General features: G+C 40.7%; 1 protein-coding gene and 1 long non-coding RNA gene across 5 annotated transcripts in view; one reads left to right on the top strand and one right to left on the bottom strand.

Annotated features, from left to right (window-relative positions):
* The window catches only part of HIPK3 (homeodomain interacting protein kinase 3), a 147289-nt gene extending 146304 nt beyond the window's left edge, over positions 1 to 985 (bottom strand). Inside the window, exons 1-2 of one of the 3 annotated variants that reach the window (XM_034769939.1) lie at positions 860 to 973; positions 114 to 183 (exon numbers count right to left, since the gene is read on the bottom strand). The gene's annotated coding sequence lies outside the window, so the exon portion shown is untranslated. The other 2 variants (XM_034769938.1, XM_034769940.1) reach the window with 2 other exon arrangements.
* Positions 72 to 22339, top strand: LOC117877134. 2 transcript variants are annotated; one of them, XR_004645622.1, is made up of 3 exons: positions 72 to 251; positions 2157 to 2775; positions 4008 to 4128. It is a non-coding gene; the product is annotated as an uncharacterized LOC117877134 (long non-coding RNA). The 2 variants fall into 2 exon arrangements; XR_004645623.1 differs by lacking the exon at positions 72 to 251 and adding an exon at positions 21974 to 22339 and having other exon boundaries at positions 1303 to 2775.
* The last annotated feature ends 1538 nt before the right edge of the window (positions 22340 to 23877 follow it).

Below are 23877 nucleotides of genomic sequence, written 5' to 3'. Positions count from 1 at the left end.
CCAAGGGAGCTTCACTGAATTGTCATCAGTCCCACATACCATTTTAAACTATTCTTTTCCCCCTCTGAAATGGAAATAGACATACTCCTTCCCAAACTACATTTGCAAATTACCTCTGTGTTCCAAAGGGAAGCAATAATCGCTGTAACAAGAGAAGCTCGGCAGCCACGCCTTCCTGCTGGCCTGACAAGTTGCAAACGGAGGGTATCACATTTCTTCGATCACAACAACAATCACACACAGCTCCTCAGGTTAGTTTTACACACGTCAGACAAACCCACCCAAAGGGAAATTGCAGAGTGCACTGGAGAATGGGGCAAAGACAGGGAAAAGAATAAAAGAAGGGGAAGCTTTTGGGCCTAAGAGGAAAGAGATGATAAAAGTGGAACAACGGGAAAACAGAAGGGACACTCGCTGTGGGACCAGGCTGCTTGTTTACCACTAGATTTTTCGCGGGAGCGTCACCTCCTCCCTGGGCAAACTTCAGTGCCCGGGGAGCTGGAAGGGGAACTGCGCAGTACGTGTGCGAGGTGGGGCACCGCCTGCCCCCCGCCCCACGGGCTGAGAAAGAAGCGGGGGAAGGGGGGACTCAGCCCATGGTTCAAAGTTTGTTAGCGCCAGAGTCGTCGCCCCCCGCCCCACACCCTGACTTGCCTCGGCAGGAGGCGCCTTCGGGAGCAGCGGGCTCCGAGCTGCTGCCACTCCCCAGAGACGGGGCAAGAAGCACCCGAGTCCTCTCCCGCCCGGACTCTCAGCTGCCACAGCCCCCCGCCCAGCGGGGCATTTTGCGGGGGGGGCTCGGCCCCAGCCAGAGAACAGGAGCCGGGTCCCCCCTTCGGCAGGCAGGGCCGCCCCTCACCTTCACAGGTCGGGCAGCGCGAGTGTCCGAGCTGCCGCCGCCCTGGGCATGTCCGGGAGAGTCACGGAGAGGCGCCTCCCAGGCCGGGCTTAGCTCTTTGCGGCTGCTGCGGCTGCCGCCGGCGCCTCGGACGCTGCCATCTTGTCCTGGCGGCTGAGAGGAAGGAGCCCCAGCTCAGCCTGCTCAGTTCCCCAGGCCTCCGCCTCATCTTCCCGGGGAGGGACTCGGCCCTCCCCCGGCCTCCTCCTCCCGCTGCCGCTCCTCTCTCCGCCGGCGGCCTAGGCGTTGGGGCCCATGATGCACGCGGAGGGGCCCGCGGGACTCGCTGCACCTCAGTCCCGCTTGGACGATGGCTGGGCTCGGTTCCCAGCTATGGGGCCCTCCCTAGCGGAGACTGGGCGAGCTCTAGGCCTCCGCCGCAGCGGCAGCGCCACCGCCCGGGCCCTGCCTGCCGCGCTGCCGCCGCAATCGGAGCTGCTGCCCAGAGCCCCGGCCCTGACCCCCACTCAGCCCCGCCGAGGGATCAGCCTCCCGCCTGCTGCCCCGGTTCCCTGCCGCGCCAACCCCTCTGCCAGGCTCCTTGCTGGAGCCCAGGGAAGAGGCCCTTGCTCCCGCCCCTAGGAGAAGGTTGAATCTTTCCCTTTTCCCCTCTTCAGGAGCCCCGAAAGCCCCTTGCTCCCTCTGCAGCCGCGGGTGAGCCCCTTGCCTGCAGGGAAAGTGCAAAGTCAAACTCCCTGGTTCAGCCAGGGCCCTCCCCCCGGTGCAGTAACGCCTAAATCTTCTAATCTAGCGCTCTTTCTAGCTGGGGCTATTAAACCCCTTCACAAAGGGGAGTAAACATCATTGGCTCCATTTTACAGCTGAGGAAACTGAGGCACGGGAAAGTGCAATGACTTTCCTGAACTTGTGTGTCCGGTCAGTGGTGGAGCCAGGATTAGCACACAAGTCTCCTGGTTCCAGTCCAGTGCTCTTTGAAGTAGGTCACACAGGACAGGCTGAAATGCCAGTGTGATATATCTACTGTTCATGCCTAGACTGCTGTGGGGTGGAGGAGGACAGATTTGTGCTCACTCTTTAGGGAGCCCCTGACAAATATGGGTACCTTCTCCTTTACCACAGTCCTAACTGTGGCACCTTTCCCATTCCCACTCCTCTGGCTCACAGAAATAGAGCTGGAGGGAAGAACCCACCGATTTTTGGCTGGGGGGAAGTTTTTTTGTTGTAACTTCATTTACATCAAAATGATACATTTGGTCAAAGCAGGAAGCATTACTTAATGTCTGGTCCATATACACAGACCGTGGCAGGACACCTAACGGGAATGGCCATGCAGATGGTGATAAGGACAAGGGATGGATTCTCGCAACTTACAAGCTCAGACAAGAAGAAGATGCAATGCAGGGAGTTCCTGATTTGTTTAAACCAGCGCTGCTGCTTTATAAGCTTCAAGTGTTCATGTTCTGTCAGAGACTTCCCATAGAAAGCAGCTCTCAGCAGCCAGGAGGGTCCACTGCCAATCACCAACTGCCTTGGAACCTTCTGGCTGCACTATTCCATCCCTTCCTGATTAAATAGATCCCTGATGCCCAGAGAAAGAGAAGTTACTTACATTGTAGCATCTAAAGTTCTCTGAGATGTGCGGTCGCTGTCTATATTCCACTGGTGGATGTGCATGTGCTGTAGGAACCTGAGACTGGAAGATTCTTACGTAGTAGTGTCTATTAATCTGCACCTACACCCTTCTCATGTTGCGAACCAAGAGTATAAGGGGCAACATGGACAGACCGCTTCTCCAATTCCTTCACCACCACGGACCAAGGCAGATGAGAAGGAAGACAGGTAGCGGAATACACACCTCAAATCTCATAAGGTCCTCATAAGGACCACACACCTCAAATTACTTCAGTTACTATAAGGTAAGGAACTTCTTTTTCTTCTTTTAGTGCAGTGCCTATGTTCATTCCACTATGGGTGACTGATAAGCACAAAGGATGTCCATTGTGGAGGCTTGTACTATAGCATAGTGTCTCGTGAAGGTCTGAATGGAATGCCATGTAGCCACTTGGCTTATATCAAGGAGTGATGCTTCTTGAAGCAATGCTACTGAAGGTGCTTGTGGTCTGGTAAAATGGGTTCTCACCCTCTGTGCAGGAGGAAGATGTGTCAATTGATATCAGAGCAGGATAATCTGAAATCCACTTAGAAAGTCTCTGACAGGAGATTGCTTGACCTCTCATTCATTCCACTAGGGAAACAAATAGTCCATGTGACTTCTGGATAGATTTTGTTGTTTGCTGGTAAAAGGCTGATGCACAGCAAGGAATGGAGTCTCTTATCCTCAAGACTGGTATGAGACTTTTTGTGGCGGGGGGAGTAGTTGACTTATCTGATTTACGTGAAATTATTTTAGGAGTTAGTTTCTGATGAATAACAGGGCCCCTACTTCCTGAGCAATCCCCCATGGCCAGAGTTCCCTATGCAGCTACCTCCTTCTGTTCGCTCTCTTTTTCTTCAGGGCCCCTTAGGGTATGTCTATACTGCAATTAAAAATCCACAGCTGGCCTGTGCCAGCTGACTCAGACTCAGGCTATGGGGCTGTTTAACTGCAGCATAGACATTCAGGCTCAGGCTAGAGCCTGGACTGTGGGACCCTGTGAGGAGGAGGGTCCCAGAGCTTGGGATCCAGCCCAAATCCACATGACTAAACTGCAATTAAACAGCCTCACAAGCCCAAGTCAGCTGGTATGCCCCAACTGCCAGTGTTTAATTGCACTGTAGACATACCTTTAGAGACTCTCCACAGTCTCTTTTAGAAGTCCTGTTGCCTCTCACTTGGGGCTGGTTTAGTGCCCGCAAACCATTTCAAACAGTCCCACCAATTAAGACCATCACTGCAATCCAAAGATTCATACTGATTTCTAAAGGTTCTGCCTTCCATACTGAACTCTTCTACCAGCCTACAATTCACAGGGTCATTTTTTCATAGCTGGAGATAATCCAAGATAGCAGAAATCCCCACTTTCTCTGGGACATGTGATGATGCTGAGCCCAAATGGAGAATCTCTTCCACTTTGCTATATAGCATTTTCTGGGGGATTCTTTCCTGCTATGGTGAGGATGACTTGTCTTCTGAACATCTCTGTTCTAGGTTTGATGTCCATCCGAATACCAACTGTGAAATGGAGAGTGTGGGGGATGTTGGACCTTGCCATGTTCTGGGTCAAGGACTCTGGAAAGAACTGGATGCTGACGGATGGACAGATTGACAGGTGAAAAAGGCTGGAAAATGGGAGTCACGAGAATGATTATTGCTGTATCCTGTTGGATCTTCTATACAACTTGAGGAATGAGTGGAAAGGCATCCATGAGATTAGCAGGGCAGTGCCCCATAAGCCCTGACCCAGAGTCCCTCTGGAGCAGTACATTTTGCATTTCCTGATCGCTTGGGATGCAAAGAGATCCTAATACAGGGCTCTCCACTAAATTGTGTATCATGGTCAGTCAAGAAATGTCCAATGAGGCTGCTGCTGAGAACTGTGTTTTCCCAGAAGTGAACTGCTGATAGGGTAGTCTCATGTTGAATGCCCCAGGTTCACAGACTGGCTGCTTCTATGTAGAGGGGAGTGGATCTTGCCCCTTCCTGCTGCTTGATGTAGAACACTGTAGTTCTGTTAACCAGCATCACTAGAATATGATGGGATCATATAACTGGGAGGCGTTGCCAATTCGGAGGAGGATAGGGATATTCTGCAGGGAGACTTGAATGAGCTTGTGAATTGGAGTATCAGAAATAGGATGAAATTTAATAGTGAAAAGTGTAAGGTGATGCATTTAGGGATGACTAACAACAATTTTAGTTACAAGCTGGGGACTCATTGGTTAGAAGTAACGGAAGAGGAGAAGGACCTAGGGGTCCTTGTAGACCGCAGGATGACTATGAGTCGACAATGTGACGTGGCGGTGAAAAAAGCCAATGCGGTCTTGGGATGCATTAGGCGAGGTATATCTAGTAGGGATAAGGAGGTGCTGCTTCCATTGTATAAGGCGCTGGTGAGACCTCATTTGGAGTACTGTGTGCAGTTCTGGTCTCCCATGTTTAAAAAAGATGAACTCAAATTGGAACAGGTGCAGAGAAGGGCCACTAGGATGATCAGAGGAATGGAAAACCTGTCGTATGAAAGGAGACTAGAGGACCTCGGGTTGTTTAGTCTGACAAAGCGAAGGCTGAGGGGGGATATGATTGCTCTCTTTAAATATATCAGAGGGATAAATACAAGGGAGGGAGAGGAATTATTCCAGCTTAGTACTAATGTGGACACGAGAACGAATGGATATAAACTGGCCATGGGGAAGTTTAGGCTTGAAATTAGACGAAGGTTCTGACCGTCAGAGGGGTGAAATATTGGAACGGCCTTCCAAGGGAAACGGTGGGGGCGAGGGACCTATCTGGTTTTAAGATTAAGATTTAGTTAGATAAGTTAGTTAAGTTAGATAAGTTTGTGGAGGGAATGGTTTAATGGTAAAACATATTAGCCAAGGAATACCGAGCAATGGTAGGTAAATAGTATAATGGCTAACAAGGGTCAGGCTGGAGACTCTTGCCTACATGCTCGGGGTCTTACTGATCGCCATATTTGGGGTCGGGAAGGAATTTTCCTCCAGGGTAGATTGGCTGAGGCCCTGGAGGTTTTTCGCCTTCCTCCGCAGCATGGGGCAGGGATCGCTAGCAGGAGGGTTCTCTGCCAATTGAAGTCACTAAAACACAGGATTGGGGACTTCATCAGCAGAGTCAAAGGAAGGGTAGGGACAGTTTTGTGGCCTGCAGCATGCAGGGGGTCAGACCAGATGATCACAATGGTCCCATCTGACCTTAAAGTCTATGAGTCTATGAACTGGTAAAAAAGCTTTGCAGGCTTCCTGGACAGCTCTCCCTTCTAGTAGGTTTATAAGCATTCTAGCCTCCTGAGAAGTCCATATGCTTTGTGCTGTATCCAGGTGGGCACCCTAAAAAGTAGGAATTCATCTGTGTTCAGCATTCTCTTTAGTGTGGGAGGGAGGAAGGGGACCCCCACCACACACACACACATATCGTTGTTCACCTACCACTTTAGAGAATCCTTCAGTCTGGGGGGGATCATTACTACTGTGTCCATGATGTGTTTTCTTGGCACACAATCTGTTTGAGGCCAAGTTTATAGACATCAGAGATGAAACCTTGCAAAAGATTTCACCTGGGTGCGTGAGACTATGTGACCCAAGAGGATAAGGCAGAAACAAACTGATGTCTGTGGACTCTTCTCGGTTGATTAAATTGTTCATTGACTGGAATCTGTCTAAGGGAAGATAAGCTTTTGCCCTGATAGAGTCCAGAGTTGCTCCGATGAATTCTATAGTTTGTGTTGCAGACAAGATAGACTTTTCTAAATTCATACAGTTCCCCAGTGATGCCAGAAGACTCAGCAGAGATTAAGTTGATGTCAGAACTTTCGACCAGAACTTGCCTATCAAGGATCAATTGTCTACATAAGGAAAGACTATCGAGCTGTTGTAACGGACACATGCTGCTTCTACTGAGAATACTTTTGTAAACATTTGGGACTGCTTGTGATATTTCCACCTCAATGCTGATATATTGGAACAGGAGGGTTGCTGTTGAGTCTTTTATGCTGTGTCTCCACTACTAGCTACAGGTTTCAGGTTCAGGCAGGTACATAGTCAACTAAGCCATGTCTCCGCTACCCATGCTACCATCCCCACACTACTCGTGTTAGTTCAATGTCAAGCACATGGAATGCATGCGTAAGACACATAAGGACCAACACTAGAAGAACCTACTGATCCCACTGTTAAAGTAATTTCACCAAAACATTCACAGGAGAGAGCAAAGCAATATTTTTCCCACATGACAATAGCAGCACTTTCTCTTGCTCTCACAGTTCCTGACACAATCACAGGAATGCACACAGGAGGGCATTTTACCCCTCATACCACAATTACCTTGAAAATATCAGTGGCTGGCTGCAGGACTAGCCAACTGCTGCAAATTGGATTCTTGACTCTGGTGGTAACACTCAGCCCACACAGGGTGAAGAGGCAGTAAGAAGGAGCTACTGTTCCTCCAAATAACAGCCAACCCCAAGGTAAAATCTTGGATTAGAGCAAGTAACTGAGTTTTACATACTTATGTTCCCTTTTTTCATTTAATGTAACCTGCAATCTATACATGTAGCCAGTCTATGCAAACATGCGTATCCTTTTACTCTTGTCTTCTCCCCACAACACACTCCATTTTATTTGCAACACCCTCATGCATATTTATTTCTCAGAAAGGTACACCTGTTGTTGAAAATGAAGAACTTGTAAGCTGTAAATAAAAAACACAAGAATGCAAAGCCAAGCTCCCACATATTAACTACATAGGTTTTTGAATCTGCCCTTAAATACTGACACATTTTTACTAATTTACTTACTTTTTTAAGCACCTGATTTATTAAAACTTTTTGACCGACTCAGTGTGAATGTGCTAAAGCTTGGTTGAAGCTGAATTGTGCAGATCTTCTAAAAATTTACAGTATTCTGAGTTCAGCTGTCCTGAGTTCAGTGATTTTTTTTTTTTTTTTTAATCTCAGTTTTCCACCATTTTGATGCCACACACTGTGATATGACCTCCTCATAAACAGATTTGGAGTCAAAATCTGGATTTTAAATACTAAAAGAGAAGGAAGGAACTCAGGATTATAAAGCTCTGGGCTTACCTGAATTTTAGATCAGTCATTTTGGCTAAGTAATGGAAAGTTTCCAAAGCTTCTCTGCATTGTTTTTCAATGTTGTCCTTATGTTGTTCCAGATTTTTGTTAATTAGATCATGCCAGATTTCCACTCAAACTACAACAGTATAATCATGAGTAAATAATCTGTCAAATCCCTCTGAAACCTCCTTCAATTGTTTTTTAAACATAATGCCTCTCTGTAGAGTCCTTTATTGTGTAAAGTATGTGCTGTGTTATGACTAAAGGCCGCCTTGTGTACAGTGCAAATTTCATCATACTTGGGACAGCTGAACATAAATTGAAGACACAGTCCTCCTGAGAGTTCTCTTGAGTGTTATTGGGAAACTGAAGCATCAAGCTCAGTGCTCTTCTCAAGGCTTATCTGTTTGGGCTGTCCCTAAGAGAAGTAGGTTGAGAGACTTGGGGCTGGTCCACACTAACCCCCCACTTCGAACTAAGATACGCAACTTCAGCTACGTTATTCACGTAGCTGAAGTCGAACTATCTTAGTTCGAATTTACCGCGGGTTCACACACGGCAGGCAGGCTCCCCCGTCGACTCCGCGTACTCCACTCGCCGAGCAGGAATACCGGTGTCGACAGCGAGCGCTTCCGGGATCGATTTATCGCGTCTAGACAAGACGCAATAAATCGATCCCAGAAGATCGATTGCTTACCCCCAGACCCGGAGGTAAGTATAAACGTACCCTTGGAGTGATTGTTACAGGGGATGATTTATGGTGGGATTTTAATGAATTGTTATAGTGGCTTACTGTGTGATTACATAGGCTAAAGTATTTTGTGTCTAGGATATGTGTCCTCTTGTGCTTTCTGAATTGTTACAGGTATTTAGAGTTGTGGTAGATGCCTTAATATATTTAAAGAAATTCCCATGAACAAGACTGTGAGATTTTCAGAAGTGCTTAGCGCTGGCCTAACTCTGCCTTAAAGTATGGAAAGTCTGACTTAAAGTATGGAAAGTTAATTTGCAATGGTGTGCACTTTGAATTAAGTTTTATAAAGGCCTAATTCCTACTGAAATTTAACTTCAAAGGGAGCCGAGTTGGGCCAACGGTAATAACTTTTGAAAATCCCTCCTAAACAAATAAATAGAAAAGCAGGACATTTTAAAGTAAGATTGCATTTCCAAAGTAAACCACAATAATTGTTAGATAACTACAATCTTAAGTCTGCACCACAGAGACAACTAAAATCAGTCATGCTCAAAATTTACAGAAATAGCATTCCATTACATTGAACAGCCACCAGTAAGTGCAAGTAAAGTGGGCATAATGTTGCATTATGAGTTGGGCCCTACTAAACGTACTTCAAAGTGCACTCCATTGCAGATTCATTCTCCATACACATCCAGAATTCTAGGTGCATACATTCTGTTGCTATGCACGTAGGGAAAACTACTTTCAAACTCAAAGCACTGTGCATTCGTAATTAAGAAGTTACATAATTTATTTTCTTAAGGTATCTTAGCATTAAAGTTATTTGGAAAATACAAGGCTGCATACCATTACAGCAGTTCCATTACTGTAGTGTCTACACTGGAGACACTTGCTAGGAAGGTTGGTAAATAAACAGTATATCAGAAAATAACCTTGAAGATCTCACAGGGTGGTGTTTTTCTATTGGAAAGGAAAACATACTGGGAATTACTGATGTTTCCTTGTTTTCAAAAACAGTATTATGGAAAGACAACACAATTGTAGTCTATAATGTTTTTGTCATAGTTGTCTATCAAGCAATAGAAAGCATGCAGAAAATGAGAGGAGCTTGAATGAAGTGTTAAGCATTGATGTCAAAGATTTCTTTTGTATTACAAAAACAATCACTACTAAAATAACTTCCTCAGATGTGTATTTCTTAGACATTTGTCTTTTCAATATCCCTATTCTCTTAATTGTTGAGGACCAGAGTTGTTGAAAATGCCTGGTGGGACATTTACATTTCAAACAGACGATTGGCACCTTGCCAAATGTTACAGCATATTTCACACTAAAATATTGTAGAAATTTTATTTCTATGCATCTGTATCTTGTGTTAATATCACAGCAGTGAGTACTGACTTCGCATGTTTTGTTTTTTACTGTGTTTTAAAATTGATTTTTATGTGATTTGAGCACACATGCATTGGGGCTGTTGAAAATTACAGGCCACTCACAGTGACCCAGAATTATTTAGAGCTGCTCAAATGCTTTGACTCGACCAAGTATAAACTGATCTAATTTTGTAACTTGCTACTTTAAACTTTTTTGTTTAAAGCCTTTTTGTGGTATCTATGTATCTAGATTTTTAGGATCCAGAGCCCATTAAGGGTCTGATGCAGGGTTCACTGACCTCAATCTATGTCTGTTGCCCAGCTGTACATGGAGATAACACTTACCTACCTTACACTGGTGTTGTGAAGCTAAACCCATAAATATTTGTGAGGCATTCTGATACTATGGTAATGAGGCCCATAAGGAGCAGATAGAAAGACTTCCTAAGTATTACCATTCCTTTTTATTATTTTTACTCTGCTAAACAACGCAGACAAAAATGTTTTAGTAAAAAATAAATGGAGATGACAAAACATTGTCTCTCTCACCAACAGAAGTTGGTCGAATAAAAGATATTACCTTACCTCTCTTATCTCTCTATTATCCTGGGACCTACAGCTACAACACCACAGCATAAAACACTCAAATAACATTTTGAACAAAAATAGTCCATTTCCTACTGTGATCGGAGTCCCAAGGGAGCCAACTGAGGTCAGTTAGGGTGAACTGCAAAGAATGGGGCAGACAATCCCCAAAGCTGGTGGATATTCCAATACTTAGATTTACCAAGCCAGCACAAAAAAGCTTTTATAATACCTCACTGGTTACCCAGAAGCCAACAACACAGTTCCCTTAAAGTAACCCAGCCTTAGGCCTCCACCCAAGTCAAATATTATGAGGATTACTGAAAATCTTATTCATCATATAAGAAAGTTCTACCAATCTCAAAGGATCGGACACATTACCTCCGAGGTTAATGAATATTCCAGATCTTACCCAAGTACATGCTTATGCCAATTCTTATTAATTAAACTACGTTTATTAAAAAAGAAAAGCGAGAGAGAGTATTGGTTAAAAGATCAGTAAACATACAGACATAAGTACAGTTCCTGAGATTAGATTCATAGTAGAGACGCTGCACTTTGTAGTTGCAAAGAGTTCTTTTAGAAATAGTCCATAGGTTATAGTCCAAAGTTCATATTCAGGGAGATCCAGTCAAGACTGGAGATCTCAGCCTTATAGCTTAAGCTTCCCGTGCATGAAGCATCAAGCATATCTGAGATAAAAAGGATCAGGACCCAAGGGTCTTTTATACAGCTCCAGGCTGCCTTTGACAGGTCAGAGTCCTTAGGCGAACAATAGGCAATTATGGGGGTTTTGAAGTAGATGTATTTCCTAAGCATCACCAGTAATTAGCTACACAAATTAACATAAGGCAGTTTATCCATTAGGTAGTCTATCACAAACTTTAAAGAGACATATAGACAATGACATTATTTCACCTAAGATTCATCTAAATGTTAATATTCCCTTTTGATCTTTGAATCAATAGCTATAGTGACAGACAGGAACTGTCTGTTTACATGGCTAACATTTAACAAGATATGAGTACACACATACAATTAGTATCACCTTTAATTTCTAACAACATAGGTTTGCATTTAAAAGTTCTAGCCTGTGTACCATGGAATGGCCCTAATTACCATTCGCATTCTTTTCTAACATGTCTCTAAAGATTGACTCTGGATCATTTATCCTGCAGAATACTTAGCCCTTTCAAGGCACGTCTCACATTTGTATAAGTTTTGTTGCAATTATATAACGGTAGCTAAAATGATTTGCCTGGTCATATTTTAATTAGATAATGTCACACCTACTGTGTTTACATTACAATAAAGCCATCACAATTGGCACTAAAGTCTACTTTTCTGGTAGTTAAAGCAAAGAGAATAAGGTCAAAGTAATGGAGCTTGAACTACACTATCACCCTGACGGTGGTGCCTTCAGAACAGAACTGAGGCTCATTGGTGGGACAATGTGGGAAAGCCTACACTGTTATTTATTTAGTAAAAAAAAAGTACAGAAAAGATAAGCTCATACCTTTCATGAGCATTCAACTAACTCAAAACAATTCAAAAATTAATGCAAGAAAAAAATTAGAAAGCACCTCAGATAAGAACAAATTTAAATACTACTACTGCTCAGCACTTGTACAGTATTTTGCAACTTCAGAGTACTATACAAACACGTAGTCTTACAACACAGCTGTGATGTAGGTAAACAGGAATTATGCCTATTTTGTATATGGAGAAACAGAGATAGAAAGGAGAAGTGTAACCCAAGGCTGTGCAATAAGAGAGTCAGGATTAGAACTCATGTTCTATAGACCACATTGCCACTTTAAAAAACAAAAAATACAGCTATTTACCTACTGGTATGAAATATGGGACTTTGTTTTACACACTAACAAGTGGTTTGAGCATTGGTCTCCTAAACCCAGGGTTGTGAGTTCAATGCTTGAGGGGGCCATTTAGGGATCTCGGGCAAAAATCTGTCTGGGGATTGGGTCTGCTTTGAGCAGGGGGTTGGACTAGATGACCTCCTGAGGTCCCTTCCAACCCTGATATTCTATGAAGTATGGAGTTTATTAAAAAATAATCAGTAAGAAAATCAACTCTGAGAAATATTACAAAGTTCGACAAAAATATTCTTACCTCAAAAAGCAAACTAGAAAAGTACATGAGACTTTTTTCTAAGCAGTAGAGAAAACTGAATGATTAAATCAAAAGTAAATAAATTTCAGTATAACATCATTGTTGCTTTTGCAATTCTTTTTTATAGAAATAATTGTAATTAATGTTATCTGGAAGTGTCTTCTGCATGTCACACAAAGCGTGACTATAAATAGGAGTGCTCTCCAGTAATATTACTGACCCGCTTTTTTTACTCGTTGACCGATCACATTCTTTTTTTAGTTACTGATCCATAGCGAGATCCAGACCAGGAGACAGGTGAACACCACAACTGTTCCAACTGACCTCACTTTCCTAAATGTATTGTTCCTGAATGTGAATGTCATTAAAGTAGCTGGCATAGGCCAGTCAAATTTTTCAATTAGAGCCTGATCATGTAAAATGTTATGCATGTGAGTAGTTTTCAGTGAGTAGTCCTGACTACTAGTGAGTAGTTTCACTGACTTCAATGACACTACTCATGTGAGTAACAGTTTACAAGAGTGGGCTCTTAGGCCTGATCCAAAGCCCACTGAAGTAAAAAGGAATCAGGTCCTTAGGAAGCACTGTCCTTTGCCATGTGGGAGTCCTAGTTTGGGCAGAGCTTGTAACCTGTTGGTCTGGTAGCAAAACACTGATGTAAGGCACTTAATCTTGAATGGGTATGAGTCACTCTTCAATGCCCCTTGGTAACTGGTTTTACAATATAAGCACATTACAGCATTAAAATAGGTAAAAGAAGAGTGAGTACAGTATTCCAGGCACATAGGTCATGTACATTTATTTTGGAGGGAAAATGGGACTAAATAGATACATTGCAAACTGAAATCTGTAACATCTCTGTGAACCTATTTCTAAGGATACGTTTGAGAATGGGGAAATATATACTTTCTTACCTCAGAACATTTTAGGAACAGGAAATGTTCCTTTTTCTTTTATTCTGACCTTTTTACTTTATCATCAGTCCCCTCATTCTCATGTGTTTCTTAGCATTTGGATCTGTCTGCACAGCAAAGTTTTCCATGTTGAGGCCCCATGCTTTTAATATGATATGGTGTGATCCATTTTACGACATATTTGGGGCATGCCAAACTGTTATTGCCTTTACATGTATAGACTAGGAAGCAAATCCAAAAGGGGCAGTTGAAGGATTCACCCGTGGAGGTGAATCTCTGGGTGGTATAAAGACAGTCTAGCCAGCTCTAAACAATCTGCTCCCGCCCCACCAAACAGCCAGAGCATTCTGTGTTCCAATGATACAAGGCCTTTGCTCCTGGGACAAGTTAGATTACTTCTGAGGTTGTTTAACTTCTGCCAGGGGCTGACCCAATCCAAGCCTCCCATTGGATTGAGAAAACCCCCATGTCCCTTTCCCTCCTAATGTATGCCCTGAGAGTAACTGAGGATCTGGTGCTATAACATGGTTACAATAGTTCAATACCATTCCCACACACACAAAAACCCTGCTATAATATGTTAGGGAACTGACAGTAAATTTTGCTATGTTAACACAGGCCCTTCTTGTTCAGCAGTTCTGTTTGAGACTACTTACACCACTTTTTCTAATGTACTTGATGTTCCCGAGATGCTGAACTCCTTACTAGTGGTAAAATATATTACTACTGTATGTATTGACTTGTTTTTATAATTTTGAAAAGCTATGTAAAAGCTACCTCAGAGTCACCCACCTTTTTTCCAATGAGATATCATTAATGAAAAATTAGTTAATGAAAACTGCTAGGACTTCCCATTACAATTCTATAGACTCCCCTTTTGGCAGAAGCAACAACAGGAAAGATTTAATCACACAAGTTATGAAGCCAAGAGACTGACTTGCAAATGCTTAAAAGAAAAACATTTCTATTTATAGTAAAGAGCATATTTTCCTCTAAATTCTTGTTTATTCTGCGTTACAAATATTTTTAAAATACATTTTTCTGATATGTTACAAGATACCGGACAAGATTCACAGAATGGGCTTGTGTTTATGTTTTGTTAATAATTTTCATGTTCCAAACCAACAAGAGTCTGATTCCATTCCAAGGGGAAACGTGATGTTCAACAGCAGTTTAATGAATTGTTTTGACAGAGTGAAATACACCATGTCCACTCTTAGTAATGAGACATTTGGCAAAAAGTATCACATCACAAGAACAATAGCAGCAGATTGTCAGGACAGTCCACAAAATTCTTTAACCTCTATGCAATATCCCTTTAAACAATGGAGGGGAAGCTAGGATTACATTTCTTCCTTGGTTAACTGATTTTTTCCCTAACATTTTAGGTTTATAAAGTTTAGAGGGATTTCACTTCTTTTGGGGAAGAATTAATTTAAATAGTATTTTTGAAGTTCCTGATCTTTTTTTACATCCTGTTAATAGTAACACTTAACTACATACCTGATTTTTTTACATAGATTTAGATGTACAGAAACACTTTCTTGACTAAACAACTAATTTTTAAAATATATTAGAAGATCATAACATCATTTAGTGGTATCTGTGAAAGCTATGTTATATCTATGTAACATGATCCAAATTTTTATGGCAGAGTCAGGAAATATGGTTGGGTGCCTTTCTTTTTTATACTTTGATTTAATTAGTGCTCTCTGGCATTTATAAAGTGCGTGCCACATCATATGTACACTATGTGGTGTTTGACTCTAAAGCAAGATAGCAAAGCAGCAGTGGAAAGGAAAATGGCAAATGGAAAATTCATAAGTAACCATTTAGTTAGATGTTACTTGATGCTCAATGCTAAAATAAATGAGAATAGGTTACAATAGGTGAGGAAATGAATGCATTATCTAACATGGATACACTAGTGAAGGCTATGTAAGAGGTTAGAGTGGGATTTTACTTAAATTGTACATGCAACAACTTTGATGATCTCTCTCAACACTCCACAATAACAATCAAATCGTCCTACTGCTGCTTCTTTTGAGAGGGGATGGGAAACAACTGGAAAATCGTCAGAAGCACAAGAGCAGCCCTGTAAAATTATCTTCAGTTTCTATGTGATATAGAGTTCTGGTTTTGAGAAAAAAAAAACAGAAAAATTGGGATTCTTGCAAAGATACTATTTAAAGCCACAAATGTTCCCAAATTGACCTTCAAATATTTATGCTTAGACATCAGACCAGTTACAGCTCTCTCCTCAAAAAAGATTGCTTCCATAATAATACAACAATGTAAGCTATTACAAAAATAATGTAGCTCTCCTGGACTAAGAGGGGAAAAAACATGGACTTCCACTCAGTAATTGAAAACTAATTTTGTCCTTTAACAACTTAAATAACAAACATGCATTTTCCGATTTACAGATTTCTCTCTAAACCAGATTCTAAATCAGTAACAAAAATACACATCTAGAGAGTCAAAGTCCTGGAGCATTAAGCTGCTTTGGCATTCAGTACAATTTCACAAATGTTAAACACTGTGTATAGTACACTAGGTCCTTCACAACAACATGTATACCATTTCTCAGAAAATAGCATTTTACATGTCTGGATATTTCTTCAAAATGCCCCTGTTGTCCGATGGAAAAGGTTATGTATGATCTCAAGAGAGAAGAGCTCAAAAGAAGACACGATATATTAACAGCCATGTATGTAAAATATATTGGAATGTCTTAAGTAACTCAAAGGAGTAGTTTCAGAGAACAGCTTCAAATCCTTTGGTCTTCCCTGCACATGCATTTGGACAAGCGAGAAAACATTATTAACGCAATAGTTGTGGACTTTCCAATCTATTGCTGCTTATACATTTAAAGTAACATTGAATCGCCTGCTTGAAGATTTTAAACTATTATTTAATTTGTCTTGGAGCATTACAAACACTTGGTATACATATACATAAGGTTTTAGTATTGACTTTATTAGTTTGTTTTATATGTTACATTCATATATTAAAAATTGATGCAACACATTTTTTTAAAAGGCAGGGTCTTGCGAGGATGCTTTACTGAATTTAGTTAGTAAGTGGAAACATCACTTGGATAGTGGCCTCAATGGAAGATTTGCATCTGAAAGTACTGAAGGTTTCCCCATACTACAGATGTTCCACATTGATACAATGGGTCAGTTTTCAGCAGTTTCCATGGCAACAACTATGAGAAATGCACACATAATTCTACATACAGCAGAGAATTGTGAATGTGCCCAATATGTGACACAGGGAATCCTTTTTCATATTTGCCATATCTCTTCTTCTCTTTACACTTTTCACACAATCTCTCTAGACATCCTGCTTCTTGATAGGTTTTTAATGATGCAACAAGGATTACTGTTATCTTTAACAACATTATTAGCCATTAACTATAGAAGATTTGGGAATGAGCCAGTGAATTAACAGTAATGTGGTTTGAGCCAAGTTCAGGTATAATTTGTATCTTGATTTTACTAAGGCTTTTCACACAGTCCCACATAACATTCCCATAAGCAAACTAGGGAAATGTGGGCTAGATTAAATAACTATAAAGTGGGTGAAAAACTGGTTCAGAGACCCTACTCAGAGTAGTTATCAATGATTTTTAGTTAAACTGGGAAAACCTCACAAAGGTCTCTTCTAGGAAAATATTCAATATTTTAATTAATGACTTGGATAATGGAGTGGAAAGCATGCTTATAAAATCTGCAGATGACAGCAAGTTGGGCAGGATTGTAAACCCTTTGAAGGACAGGATTAGAATTCAGAACAACCCTTGACAATTGGAGAATTGGTCTGAAATCAACATCATGAAATTCAATAAAGACAAGTGCAAAGTACTACACTTAGGAAGAAAAAATCAAATGTTTAACTACAAAATGGATGAATAACTGGCTAGATGAAAAGGATCTGAAGGTTTTAGTGAATCACAAATTGAATGGGAGTCAACAAGATGATGCACTTGGAAAAAAAAGACTAATATCATTCCAGGGTATATTAATAGGTGTGTTGTATGTAAGACCTGGGAGGCAATTGTCCTGCTCTACTTGGTACTGGTGAGGCCTCAGATGGAGTACTTTGTCCATTTCTGGGGGTCACACTTCAAGAAAGAAGTGGACAAATTAGAGAGAGTCCAGAGGAGAGCAACAAAAATGAAAAAAGGTTTGGAAAACCTGAACTTTGAGGAAAGGTTAAAAAAACTGGACATGTTTCATCCTGAGAAAAGATGGTGGGGGGAACTGACAACAGTCTTCAAATATGTTAAGGGTTGTTACAAAGAGGACAATGATAAATTTTTCTCCATGTCCACTGAAGGTAGGACAAGTGGTAATAGATTTAATCTGCAGTTGGGGAAAACTTTCTAACTAAACTGGAATAGGCTTCCATGAGAGGTTCTGGAATTTTTGTCACTGGAGGTTTTTAAGAACAGGTTGGACACTTTTAAGGAGAGTCTAAATATACTTGGGCCTACATCAGCATAGGGGGCTGAAGTAGATGACCTCTCAAGGTGCCTTCCAGCCCTACATTTCTATGATCCTATGATAACTCAAGTCTCTTACTTTCTGAGATGAGACAGTAACATTATCTGTCTACAAAAGAGGGTTAATAGATAGGTGTTCACAATATAAATAACGTGGCAATATTAATTATATATTTATTATTATTTATTTGTATAATCATAGCACCTAGGAATCCCAGTCAGAGACAAGGACTCTATGATGCTAGGTGCTGTACAAAAAGATGGTCCCTGCCTCCAAAGAGCTTACAATTTAAGTATAAGACAAGAGATGGATATATGAAGACAGATGGGAGAGTACAAGGAATGAATCAATGAGACAATACTGGTCAGCATAATAGGTAATTGTGGTTTCAGCACACCAGCACCCTAACTGTCTCACAAGTCCTTAAGACCAGAAGGTAGAGTGTTTGTTTGATCCAGGGTTATTTAGTATTTTATGGATCCCTAAATTTTTTCCTTCCCTGAATGATGAAATAAAAACACTGAGAACCTTAGAGAAATGTGCAACACAGCAGAAAACACTGGGGGTAAAAACTTGCAGTGACATCAATGGGAGTTTTGCCATTGACTTCAGTGGAGTCAGAATTTCACCTGTTGCCTCCTTTTTCTCCATAAACAGACTTTCCATTCTGAAACTGATCATAGGTAAATGCTTGAAAAATATACCAGACACCCACAACCCTGAGAACTAAACTTACTAACCAAAGTATAAAATGATGGCCCCTAACAGCCACCCTCCACCTACAAGTGGGCAGGTGGATTTTTCAAGCCCTGATCATGACTGTTACTAATGCCAACAGTTCCACACACGTTCAGATCGTTGGCAGAAGCACTAAGTTGGCAGCCAGTAGGCAGTAATTCTGCAGACCTACAAAAGAAATAAGAAAAATAATTTAAACATACGCGTTTCCTGAAATTGCAACTACAAATACCTGTTTGGGATCCCAGCTGCGTTTAGTAGGGTAGACTCAATGTTTCCCCTTTAGCGGTCACAAAAAACATGAAGCTCTCTCCAAATTGGCATTATGACAACTACTGACTTGTGAGTTTAGAAAAAGTATAAAAGATTTTTCTTTTAAAATACAAAAATCTTTGCCAATAATTACTCACACTTACCAATCTTATCAAATGTTATTCTGAGTATTTAATTGCATTTCTTCAATACTCACAGAGAGAATTCATCTACTGTATTAGAAACTAATAACTACTTCACAGCAGGGCATGTGTTTTTTCATCCATCTTTTATGAAATAGTTGTATCTATTACATACTGTGTGAAAGGTTGATTTATCTGCTAATTAACAGGTTTTTAAACTAGAATAGCATATTGCTGAGGGGATGATGTTGAAGAGCTCTAGTTAATGTTTAGCAGTAACTACTTTAACACCTTTCTACTTCAATTGCAACCTCAAAATACTATGTTTTAATTCAAATATAGTGGGGAAATGCATACTCAATGCTTACAAATGTGTACTTTTTAGTTATATTCCTGGTACTTTACAAATAATTTTATCCGTGTCAGGGTAGTTGTTTGCAGACACATTTTTATTGTTAATGAATGAATATTACTACTCCCCTGTTGCCTCATAAATTTAAGCTGTTGCCTAGATATAAGTACTTGTCTCCTTGTTTTAAAAATGTTTTCAGCATAAGAGCCTGATCTAGCAAAGAGATCCACAGAGTGGCATTTCTTAACTTTTGAGTGCTTGCTTTTGCAATCTTAGTACTGTAATGTTCTTTTACTGTAGATTTTCTGTGTGTAGTTATAATAATATAATTATAGTATTGACACTCATCAAATGATTCCAGAATTGAAATTATTAGCTTCCATTCTGGGGCTATTTTTGACACACTCTCCCCTCTGACTTTCTGAAAAAGCTAACTTTCCATATTTCTTATGTAGTTTCTTCCCTGGTAGAATTTTTTTTTTTTAATTTCAGGTTAATTGGATAAACCGTTTTGGGGTTATGAGGTTTCATGAAGGGATGTGCTTTCACTTTTTGAACATTTTTCTACCTTTTTTTCATTTAACTCAACACAAAATTGATTTAGCTTAACAAAGTTAACCTTGTTTTTTCACACTAATCCTCAATGGTGCACAGAGGACAAATCGGAGTATAAAAGCTTATGATTATTAGAAACAATCTGTGTGGGGATTATAACTTGAGCTGGTCAAGACTTGGACTTTCTGGTTTATGGGAAATTCTAATATTTCAAAACTTCCTCTTTCCAGAATTGGAATGGAAAGTAAAATTTTTGAAGTTCCCCACAAAAAAAGTTTGAAAATCTTTGTTTTGGAAATTTGGAACATTTCCAACCAGCTTTACTTATAACTTCTCTAAGAAAGTTGGAAAGTGTTACGAACTTCGTTGTACCTAATCTATGCTTTCATTTAAAAAAAAAAAAAAAAGAGAGTGCCACAGAGGCCAAGGAATGAGACAGTGCTGCAGCCCATTCAGAACAAGGGAAGCTGAAGGGCACACAGACCCAGTACGGTGACCAGGGCCGTCCTTACCCATACGCAAGTATGCAGCTCCGTAGGGCACCAGGGAATTTGGGGCACCACATTTCCTGGTGCCCTGCACAGCTGCATAATGCTCCAGCCCCCTGCTCCACCTCTTCCCCATGGCCCCCACCCCGCTACACTCCAGCTCCCGGCCTCTTCCCGCCCCTACTCCACCCCAGCCCATAGGGCACCAAAATGGCTAGGGACGGCCCGGGGTGGGACCCAACCACAGCAGCCTAGCAAGTGTTCAACTCCATCTCAGGGAACTCTACCAAGGCTGAGACACATACTGGAAAAAGATGGGAGGCAGTTTGTTGACCAGTCATTGGCATTTTTACTACAATGACAGCTAGACGTGGATTGCCCTCTTTTAGGAATTCTGGCCCAGATCCTTTGGCTCCTAACTTCCATTTAAATCAATGGAAGTAGGAAGCCTAAATACCTTTGAGGCTCTAGGCCTCTCTTCCCTGCATTCTTTTGTGGGTCTGACCTTTTAAATTTTGCAGAGCCAAGCAGCTGCAATCTTAATGTGGCTATTTTGCAAAAGGTTGCTTTACCTCTCACTATTTCTGCTCATATGTATTTTCACCTTGAGTTATGTTTTTCCCCGTCTTCTCGAGTACAATGTAAGTAAAATCCATTTATTCGTGTCTGAATATTGTGACATCATAGCAGAATTTTTGGAAGCCTTCTGAATCCATTGCTAACTTCCCAAACTCAGCAGCTGACCTCCTAGTGATCTGTCACAAACCATGTATCTATCCATCTCCGTGCTGGTCATTCCCTTCTATGATAATCCACCACCATTCCTTCCATGATAACTTCTGAGTTTATTCCCGTGTACACCTGAAGTGATCATATTCTCAAGTAAGGAAGAGGAATTTAAGACAGAAGAGGGCTTTATTGAATCAGACTTAAAAACATGTACTTTAAATTTTAAAAGTATATGCTGTATATTAGCTAAACAAAATCCAGAATAGATTAATTGGATTTATCACTTCGCAGTGGATAAATCACAAAACTAATTTTACTAAAATTCAGTAGTAATATTCATCTCTGACATACTGCTCTTTATCCATATATCTCAAAGCAGTTGCAAGGAAAGGTAAATTTCTGATTCCCGTTTTCACATGGGGAATCTGAGGAACAGAGTAATAAAATGATTTGCCAGAAGTCATACAGCAAGTCAGAGGGTTACTGAGAATAGAACACAACTTTCCTACTTCCCAGCCTGATGCCCTCTATACTGTCTCAGTTGAATGGAAACTAGGGGAAAATGAACAAAGTTTACCAAAAATACAATACATACTTTATAAACAGTATACTTTGGCAGTGATCTTATTTCCATGGATGGTGATTTACCCATCTTTGTTACCAGATGGGTATCCAAATACTCACACCATGAGAAGACTATATATTCTTGTACTGTTACTTTGTATTCATGCCCAAAATCCAGAAAATGCAATACTTCTTTTATCTTAAATTATGCATACAAAAATCCCCTTGATGAAAAAGAACTAATAGTGAGTGCAAGTAATATAAGTTGGATGTATTATTGTTCTTTGCTTTGAGAGGATGTACATTTAATCTATTGTGCTTCATTTTGATGCAGAAAAAGCAATGATGCAGAAATGAAACCAGAGTAATCAGCTCTGACAGGAAAAAGACATTAATAGGAGCAAGCAATGAAAAAATAAACTGGAGATCTAAGTAATGGCTAATCAACCTAAGAGGATTTACCTAATTAATCCTGTGTTGCAGAGCTATCCAGATTGCTTCTCAGTCTACTCCATATGTAACTATTTGTTACTTACTGTTAGCTTTCTAGAAAGAAGTAAAACATCTTGTAACCAGGAAGACTACATTACGTATTTTTGAACTGCTTTATTATTCTACCGCACAGGTAGTCCCCAATACGGCTACTGTACAGTCAAAATATTTCCAGAATTTCAATAATTTTGCAATCATTCTTAATCATACTCCAAATGAAAAGTGAAGAAAAATAATAATTTTGAGTGTAATATTTTTTATACTATTACCTATTTTCTTTAAAGAAATTGTGAACGAAAACAATAGTTAACTATCAGAAGGCTAGATTGCCTGGGACAGATACAGTTGCAAAATATAACCCTTATAAAAGAAATTTAAACTGTGGTCATTTTTTTTGTTTTGTTTTGTTTTTTCCTTTACATCATTACATCATTTGCTGAAGACAATCTCACAAAAATAATTTTTTGTAAGAAAAAAAAGCAAATGGTTAATGTTTAAAGAACATTAATTTTTATAAATTTTAAATATCTTACAAAGAAGTTTCAGAATGTGGCAGATGTGTGTCATGTATACTTCTACAATCTAAGTAAAGGAACCATATGAAGAGATTTTAAAAAATAGATTAAGTGTTTTATAACCTTGCCTACACTAGCCAGCTGAAGGCTTTAAATAATTTAATCCCTACAGCAACTGCCAGTCCCAACTGAAATACTGAAACAAGGCCTGAATTCAGTTTGAAACCCAACAGGTGCAGTCTAATAGTGCTTCCTTAATTCAGCTACTGATCTGAGCTTATGCTCATGGAAGACACTATATTCTTAAATTCACCAGGGTATTAATTAAATTAGTCTAAGTGCCTCATGTTTTGTCCCATCTTCCATTATCAAATTTACCTCAAACATTACTCTGTTTTCTCCCCCCTCACTCCTAGAAATGCTTGGTTTTCATGCCAGATGCAATACAAATAGCTTTAAAAAGCTTTTTAATGTTAATATAGTCTTATAATTCTATGCTATTATGATGAATTGGGGCTATAGCTATACAATTTATGAATTCTGGTTGATACTGTGAAAAACTGCTGTGTCGTGAATGCCTATATGTATGTGGCTCCACTATTGCTGACAGGTCCTGTACAGTACACAAAGAGAGAGACACTGGAGTGGTGTTTAGGACTAATAAACAACGGGTGAGCTCCATCCTTAGAAAACCAGCTTTAGCTTAAATCCTCTGAAGGGGTGGAAAAGGCAGGAATGGTGGAAAGTTATCTAAAAGACAGAACAAAGGAAGCTGAGGCAGGGGAGTTGGGGGAGGATGTTAGATAGTAAGTAAATACATGCTCTCAGGGCAGCTTGCAAGTGGGCCCTTGTCTCAGTTTCCCTCAATTCCTGGCATGAACTCAGAACAGCCTTCAGAGTACATGAACAGCCCTTTTTTGAGAAGTCTTTTTTTACCAAAACTACCACTACCATAAACCAGAATCCCCCCTAGGGTGACCAGATAGCAAGTGTGAAAAATCAGGATGGGGGTGGGTGTAATAGGCATCTATATAAGAAAAAGCCCCAAATATTGGGACTATCCCTATAAAATCGGGACATCTAGTCACCCTAGTCTCCCCACTCCCAGTACAATGCAAACAGAACATTCATCCCCACATCCAACATCTCTCACCAAACCCCATCTTGGGTACAGATCTGGCATCTCTCTCACCATGGCTCAGCTCAGCTGAGGTATCTCTCACCTGGCTCA

This window comes from Trachemys scripta, chromosome 4, assembly GCF_013100865.1.
Source record: "Trachemys scripta elegans isolate TJP31775 chromosome 4, CAS_Tse_1.0, whole genome shotgun sequence".
Lineage (NCBI taxonomy): Eukaryota > Metazoa > Chordata > Testudines > Emydidae > Trachemys > Trachemys scripta.
The sequence above is the reverse complement of the archived record's forward strand: the minus strand, read 5'-3'. Positions and strand labels throughout refer to the sequence as shown.